An 8,950-nucleotide genomic window follows, 5' to 3' on the forward strand; every position below is an offset into this window, starting at 1 on the left:
TGTAATGGAAACATGGTCTGTGAAGCTCAGAAGTTGAATACACCAACCTTGGCTTCCTTTGCATAACACAAACCATGGTATAAAAAGCCCAGTGCCTGGGTCAGCATGACAGAAGGAAAGGTGTAATCCAGGCAGCGCTCCAGAGGTGGAGGATGGCTTTTGAATCCTGAAACTTTACTCCCAAGTAGCTAAAAAAATGAAGTTTCCAGGTCTTCTCTAGCTCAGCCTTGTTTTCTGCCTGGAGCAGATTCCTGTTTGTCAGAGAAGGCAAGCAGGTGGATTCCAGCACGTCTTCTCCCACTTATCTTATCTGCCGGTCTGTCTCCCCTCCCCACTATCTTTCTTTGAAACATTTGCTAAACAGAAGACTGAAAAAAACCAGGGTTCTTCCTGGCTCTTTCCAGGCTCCTGAAAGTGCTCCAGGTTGCTTAAAATATAAATAAGCAAACTACCATCAAAAACAGACTTCCATTGGAACAGCTGAGAAATTTATTAATCTTGAGTTCTTCTTCTTTTTTCTGTGCTTTCTCTCCTTAACTCCTTTGCCCTGATTTTATTTTATTTTATTTTATTGCTCTGTATGGTTTTCTGCCTGATTTTTAAAGCTAGTCTCTATTGAGGGTTTAGCTTGGTGTACAGTTAGGAAGGAACAGAATACCAAAATAAACAACAATAATAATTCATCATATTCATATTATCATTCGTATTCTGACTTTGCAAAAAAAAAAATCTTACTCAGAGTTGCCTACATACTCAGATGTTTCTTTAACAGCTCTTAGGTCCTTGAACTGGTACCAGTCCCAGACTATGAATCGAATTGAATATTAAATCTTAAATAATTGAGCAGTCAATTGCAGAAGGCAGTTTTACTCGGAACAGCTTACATCCTGCAACAATACCTCTAGCCCCACAAAACATCTGCCTAGCCCAGGTCCTTGGGAAGGACTTGATAGGTGGATAAAAAGGCCAAATCCAGCCTGAACATCTGGCTGACTGGGTGAGGAACGTAATAAAAGGAAAAAAAGCCAAGATGCTGCCTGTAACAAGATAGAGCTTAAATTGCAATAGGACCCCTCAAGGGTGTGAATTGTGAAGCGAAGGGTGTGCGTGCAGCATTCCTGAGTCAGTTTGCAGTTCTGGTGGGGCAGAAAATTTACCTTCTCTTCTTTCACATCTAGCTGAGTGAAACTGTTGGACAAGTTACAGTGGTAATTTTGGATAGATGAAGCAAAGAAAGGGTTGTCTTTATCTCGGTTCTACAATATTGAATGTTAGTCTTCCCTTTTACAGATGGGGAATTAAGGCACAGTACCACAGTGCCCAAGGTCCCAGAGTGAATGGGTAATGCAGGGGTAGGCAACCTTGGCTCTTTTATGACTTGTGGACTTCAACTCCCAGAATTCCTGAGCCAGCCGTGCTGAGGGGAAAGGAAGAGTTTTCCATGCTGAGCCAGGCTGGCTCAGGAATTCTGGGAGTTGAAGTCCACGAGTCATAAAAGAGCCAAGGCTGCCTATCCCTGGGGTAGTGGATATGACTCATTCATTCATTCATTCATTCATTCATTCATTCATTTCCCACCTTTATTACTTTCACAAATAATTCAAGGCAGAGGACATATCCACACCCCTTCCTTCTCCTATTTTCTCCACATCAAGAAGCCTCTGAGGTGTGTTGGGCTGAGAGAGAGCAACTGGCCCAAGGTCACCCAGCTGGCTTTCATGGCTAAGGCAGGACTTGAACTCCTGGTCTCCTACTTTCTAGGCTGGAGCTTAATCACTAGACCAAATTGGCTCTTAATGTACCCCTTGGGCAGTCAGATTTAACATGGGCAGGGAGTCACTTGGGCTGGAGAATTCAAAGCAGCGATACTAGATTGGTGAGGTCCTTCCTACTTAAGGAGAAAACAGGATTTTCTGGTTTCGTTCTTTTTTTGTTTGTGTGGGTTGGGGTTTTTTTGTGGGGAGGGGATATATATATATGTATGTATTTGTTTTTGTAGATTTTCACGGATATAGGTATGCAGGTCTTGGTGTATTCGGGTCTTTTCCCGTGTAAGATTGAGAGTATCTTGGCGACCTTTCGACAAGGTCCCACTCGTCATCTTCAGGCTGGGGTCTTTGGCTTCATGCTTGGTGAAAGTCGCCAAGATACTCTCAATCTTACACGGGAAAAGACCTGAATACACCAAGACCTGCATATGTGTGTGTGTGTGTATGTCCTTAATGGTTATATATATATATTTAATAATGCTGTTAAGCCTATTTCAGGGTAGACATTCTGGGTTTCCTTTTCAATGGAGCAACTGTCTTGCAGTGTTATTCGTGTGCATTTCTGGAGTCTCCTTTCTTTTTAACAGCAAATGGAGGATAACGGGCTCTCGCTCCAATCCTACAGTTTGAAGCTGTTGCACGTGGGGGCAGAATGGCCAAATGGAAGGAGCTCCGTGGCCCAGCCTATTTTTTTGAGGAGAGAAAAGGGGAGGGAGAGCGGGAAGAGCAATGGGGTCTCTCTCTCTCTTCCTGAGTTCTCCCATCCCTATCCTTAAATTCTCCCTGCAAATATTTTATGGAGATTCTCAACCATCCAGGTCACAGTTGTCCCAAAGGCAACTGGACTTTCTTGAAGATTTTTTTTTTCCCCTTGAAAACATTTTGCTTCTCATCCAAGAAGCTTCTTCAGAACTTTGGGTCTCCCTTCCAATGCCAAAATGCAAGATTGGAAAAAGTTGCGTGTGCCTCTTCTCGTGATTGTGTCCTTTCAAGGAGGGGGGGGGGTCTCTGGTGGCCCTCCAGATGCTTGGGTGGTTACGGAGTGTTGCAACAACCCCCCCCTCCCAAGGCCTGCCATGTCATCCATCTGACTGGGCTGCTTGCAGTCGTAGGTTAGCAGTGTTTGAAGACCCAGAGATGCCCTATAGTAGCTGCTTTACATAAATACCCTGCTCTGTCCCCAGGGCTAGAATTTACAGCCCTTGTAAAAGTCTAACCAGAAAAACAATGCCCATATAAATAGAACAGCAGGAATGGAAAAGGGAAGGAAGTAAATGCGGTGTGGATAATCAGAGGCCACTCTTGAAAGTATCGGCCAAAGCTCAGTTTTGACCACAATCTATAATTTGCCCGGGCAAGAGGTGGTTACGGTTACTCGTTCAGGAGGTTTTAGAAAGCAATTAAAGCTATTGAGGTAGTGTGGGGGAGAAGGTTTAAAACCACTGGCCTCCTGGACATTTTAACCCATTAGTTAATCCAGTGTGTGGCAATAGCCATCCCAGGGCTTTTGTTTTTAACTTTTGGGCTCTAATGCACAAATCTGATTTTTAATTATTGTTTATAAGAAGAGTGGAATCTTTCCCTCCCTCTGCTCCCCACTTTTTCTGGGCACAAAGGACTGATTACATTAAGTTGAAAAAATACCCAATTTTTGATTACACCTTGAAGTCACTTGTTCAGCTGACTTTATTATCTATCTATCTATCTATCTATCTATCTATCTATCTATCTATCTATCTATCTATCTATCTATCTATCTATCTATCTAATCATCTCTCTCTCCCTCTCTCCCTCTCCCTCTATCCACCTATCCATCCATCCGTCTGTCCATCCGTCTGTCTGTCTATCATCTACCTTCCATGTTTCTAGGCAACCCATCTCCTTCAATCATTTAGAAGTCAGAAATCTGTAATGGAGGGATGTCCAACCTTAGCAACCTCAAGACTTGTAGACTTCAAATCCCAGAATTCCCCTGGGAATTAAAGTTGTCTAATCTAATGCATCAAATGTGGTGGTCTAATCTAATGCATCAAATGTGGTGCTGGCACAACCGAGTTGAGATTCAGCCACATTTGCAGGTTCCATTCAAAAAGGATTCAGGAAATAATGACAGAGGGAGTTCAACCTTTTCTGTGTGGTTCTCCCCCTCTGCTTATGCCTTGTTTGCATCTTCTTGGCAGGTTAATCCCTGCCTTGATTTATTTACAAGTCCTTTTGCAGCCCAGCAAGTTTCGTTTCTTTAGGTATGTAGTTAAGAATTTAGTCCATCATGTCTTTAAAAAAAAAAAAAAAAACTTAAACTTTGGACCGTCCTTAAACTTTGGGCTGCTTCAGACATAATGTCAGAGTTTCAGGCTGTTTGTCAAAGCAAAAGAGACTGTCACTCATTTATTATTATTATTTGGTCCAATCTGAGCTATTCTTTCTCACAGCTTTGATCCCTCCTTCAGCAATATTTAGAGAAGGACACCTGGATCTTCTTAGGGTGTTCCCTGAGTCCATTATGAAAATATTGTGTATCCACTGAAATGTTCAAAAGGTTAGTGAAAAATAGTCATGTCGCTTTTTTTTTTCAGTGTTGTTGTAACTTCGAGTCATCAATCAGAATAGAGCCGGAAGGGACCTTGGAGGTCCTCTAGTCCAACCCCATGTTCAAACAGAAGACCCTGAAGGGGTCAAAAACTATCAGTATTTCCTGATAAATGGTTTATGGGGGCTACTTAACCAATTAAGAACATTTAACTAAAATGTTTTTAGCTCAACCACAAGTTCTTATCTTCATCTGCTCTTCGGGTGTTAAACCTGGGGATTAAAATGACTTGAAAAGTACAATGTGTGTATAAATGGATTATCTCTCGGCATTGAAATTTCGGGCAATTAAGGGACCAGTCAAGATGTTCAGTTCTTTTTCTTTCTGCTCTAGCCTTCAAACCATGCTCCTGCTCTGAGGCTTAATGGGAGAGGTTAAATTTAAGTATGGAAGCCTACAGGCCGTAGGCAAGTATGATGACTCTAGCTAGTAACTGGAAGGTTATGTAAGTCCATTAGGCTAAATTAAAAAAAGTGTGGCTCTTTGTATTGTGTGAATCCAGCCATAGTCTTGCTTCTGGGTGAAAGGCATGTAATGAATGTGGAAGGAGGAAGTATAAGTGAATTAAGAGAGACTTCACAGTTAGCATGCTTACAAGATGTTCTGTGACCCAACCGAACCAAACTAAAAAAATAGAGCATGTGGATTGCATCCAGATAGAATTAATATCATATTGCATCAAACCACTTTATAATGTGGCCGCCACTTTCTCCACTGGACATCTTCTAGTCACCCAAGGTCTGGAAGTTGAATGCCAGATTGGTACACAAATCTGAGAAGGCTGCAGTCTAGGAATCAGTGGATTGTACGGGGAGTCCTCGACTTATAACAGCTCATTTAGTAATGGTTCAAAGATACGACGTCACTAAAAAAAGTAACTTAAGACCGTTTTTCACACTTACGACCATTGCAGCCTCCCCTTGGTCACGTGATCAAGCACTTGGCAACTGACTCATACTTATGACGGTTGCAGGGTCCCGGAATCATCTGATCACCTCTTGGGACCTTCTGACAAGAAAAGCCAATGGGGAGGCCAAATTCACTTCACAACTGTGTTAGGGACTGAAAAACGGCAGTGATCCACTTAAGAACGGTGGCGAGAAAAGTCATAAAATGGGGGGGCAAAACTCACTTCACAAACATTTGACTTGGCAACAGAAACGTTGGGGTGCAATTTGTCATACATTGAGGATTATCTGTACAGTCTGTAGATAGGTTTAAGAGGATAGCTATCCATACCAAAGAATTTGTGATGCTCAACGGAGCTCGTCTGCCATTAAACAAATTCACTCGGTCTAGGTCACGGGTGTCAAACTTGATTGTGTCCTGTGACGCATTGTGATGTTTTTTTGCCCTCGCGGGACCGGGGTGGGCGTGGCCTGCACATGACACAGCCTTCGTCTAGGTACATCTTGAGATTCACTTCAAATTTATGGTGGAGATACCTGGACTTTTTTTTGTCAGTTTGCTTTCTTGCTTCTTCTCCATCTCCTCCTTTTTTTGTAACGTATCACCTGGGGAAGCGTTCAAGAGCATCTGGAAGCTTGCAAAGTAGGCCATTCCCAAGCATATAGATTTTAATTATTTTTTTCTTCCATCCAAACAGCTTTTTCAAACCAATGTAGTACAATTTTGGAAACTCTCTTTCTACTCATCAGCAAATGGTATGAAACAGGCCTCATCTTACATTTGATGCTGCAGCTAACCAAACACGGCGGGCCAAATCATTCCAGTAAGTTTGTCTCGCTGAGGGATGTCTGGAAGTTGCTGTTAAAACAGACTGCCTGTGACACAGTATTCTACAAGTTAAAATAGCAGGGTTGGGAGAAAGAATGCAGATGGTGGATAATCACAGGTTTGCCTCCTGGCTGACTATTTTCCCTAGCCACAAGGGGAAAAACAAACCTGATTTTTTTAAAAAAAAAATATCAAGGGACCTTAGCAACTTGCAGATAATTCTACTGAAATATAAGAATGGGGGTTCAGGGTGAGGGCACAGGAGTCACATGTAAAGTAATGCAATGAATGGGTGGGTGGCTGAGGAAAGAAGGGAGATAATTCTGTAGAGCAATAACAACTGATCTGAGGAGGATCTACTTCCTTGCAGGAGGCCCAGAGTCTGGACTTAATAGTATAATCAAGTGTAGATTTCTTTGGCCAGGGAACACAATTGATTTTCTCCATTTGAATGTGCTCATCTCTTGTTAGGCAGAGGATTAAGCTGGGAGGGGGGGAACAGGGTTAAGGGGGCAGGTTTGCTGGAGATAATTTAAATTTCTAATCCCCTTTTATCTCCACATGGCCAGGTGTCAGATGCTCTGACTTCCTACCCTTCAAAGGAAGAGCAGATGTCCCTATGTTCATCTAGAATATCTTTTTTTTTCCAGGTACAATCGCTCCCAATTTCTGCCCCAACGGCCCCTTTCCTTCAGTTCACCAAGCAAGGCTAAACAGTCTTGTGTACAGATTGAATTAGGAGATCTCAGCCATACAGACCTGCATTTATGGGCTAGGAGCAAATAGACTCCAGACTTGCAGGATGTAGTTTGTCTTTGATTAGACCAAGTAAATCAGCAACTAACACCCAGGACAAAATAGAGGGTGAAGTAGGGCAGCAGAGCTAATGTGCCTCTGCGGGCATCCTGTGTTCAGGAATTGTGGTTGACAATGGAACTGACTAGGTTATTTATTTATTTAGCACATGGCGTATTATACATGGACTAGCAATACATATACTACTATGTATTTCAATTGTTATATACTAACGATATATAGATTGCATGTGTGTATGTGTATTTCAATTGCTACCTACAATATATATAGTAGTATATATATTGCTAATCCATGTGTGACTATGAGTGTGTGTGTGTGTGTGTGTGTGTGTGTGTGTGTGTATTTACCGACCTCGGAAGGATGGAAGGCTGTGTCACCTTTGAGCTGGTCAGAATCGAACAGCTGGCAGTCAGCAGAGTTAGCCTGCAGTACCGCATTCTAACCACTGCGCCACCACTGCGCAACATGCAGTAAAGGATTTTAATTTCACTTATTATCCCGTAACTGCTGTTGACTTTGTGGGGTGGGTCTCTTCCTTATACTACGTCAGGTTGACATTCGATCTAGGTCAGAATTGGCTGCTGTGATTTTAAAATGGGAGCCTTTCCCTGAAGGACTGGATTGCTAACATTCCAGGAGAAACAAAGAGATATTTTTGGCCACATCTGGTGTCTTGCAACCCAAGCCTTTCCGGGAGACAGATGTTGAAGTCAAGACTGCAAAGGAAGAGCTCATACAGAGCTCTGGGCCCTTTTATTTGGCGTTTTCACGAAATCTTCCCAGGCTCTCATGCAGAAAACTCTTTCCCCTCATTTGTGCTTGGCAAAGGTTATCCAGTTGTTCTGTTGTAGGGCAGCAGGAACTAAATATACATATTTATGGCTCTTATCACTTTCCTTCCCATTTTAAACCTGGTAATAATTGGTAGAGGAAATTAATCAGCAGTAGTAATTACCCTCTGATTCTCCTTGTCACAGATGGGGCTGTTATAACGTCCCCATTTCTCTGGGTTTTTTTCCAGACACTAAACTCCGAACAAGCCTCATTTTTGTGTATGGACTTAGTCAAGGAAAGCTCTGTATTCAGCAGAGCAGACTTTTGTATTCAGACCCTGCCTGTCGCTATATAGAGCAAGGCCAAATAAATTACACAGGAGTCAGATCAGGAAGACTAATGGGCTTTTCCTGCAAAAAGCAGCCCAGGTGCACTTTTCAGAGCAATCCTATTAAAAGGATCTGGTGGGTTCTGATCCCTTTAATGCAGCCCCAAAGTTTGGCAACCAGCAAGCATTAATGGAAAAGTAGGTCCAGCTTTTGTAGATCAACTACAGAGAAATCTACCCAGATGGGAATAGCTGATCCGAAATGGGGTGCTGCAGAATCATAAGGACCCAGTTTTACTTGACTTCACCCCTATAACTGAGGCGTGCGTGCAGTCTTTCTGCTTGTCCGCATTAAAATAGGGATGGTTCTATTGGAAAGAGCAGGGCAGCGCTTTGCAAAGGGAGATGATTGGCTCAGTTGAGCAAATTTAAGGAGTATAATACTCTTAGAGTAAGTTCACTGGCATTTTACTTTAAGGATTGGGCTTTGTGTATAGTGTAATGAAGGTGTTGGGCTTAACTGAGTGGAAGAAGAGCGGATTGCATATGACTGCTTTCCCTTTTACTTAATAGTAATGAAAATATTGGCAATGTTCACACAACAGGCTTATCCATGAATTGTTGGATGTGCAGGGCACATTAATGCTAGCTAAACTTACCAGATGGAGAGGGAAGCAGAACAACTCAAGCTTAAAGATGTTCTGTTTGTGGGAGAGAGAGAGAGAGAGAGAGAGAGAGAGAGAGAGAGAGAGAGAGAGAGAATCTTGTCTTTATTATTTTTATAAATAACTCAAGGTGGCAACCTTATCAATTCTCCTCTTTTCTCCCATTTTCCCCACAACCACCCCATACGATGATTTGAGCTGAGAAAGATGGAGTGGCTCAAAGTCACCCAGCCCGCTTTCAGTTTCCTAGTTTCTAGCCTGGTTAGCTGCA

This window comes from Crotalus tigris, unplaced genomic scaffold (genome assembly GCF_016545835.1).
Source record: "Crotalus tigris isolate CLP2741 ecotype Arizona unplaced genomic scaffold, ASM1654583v1 scf7180000018549.3470463, whole genome shotgun sequence".
Classification (NCBI taxonomy): domain Eukaryota; kingdom Metazoa; phylum Chordata; class Lepidosauria; order Squamata; family Viperidae; genus Crotalus; species Crotalus tigris.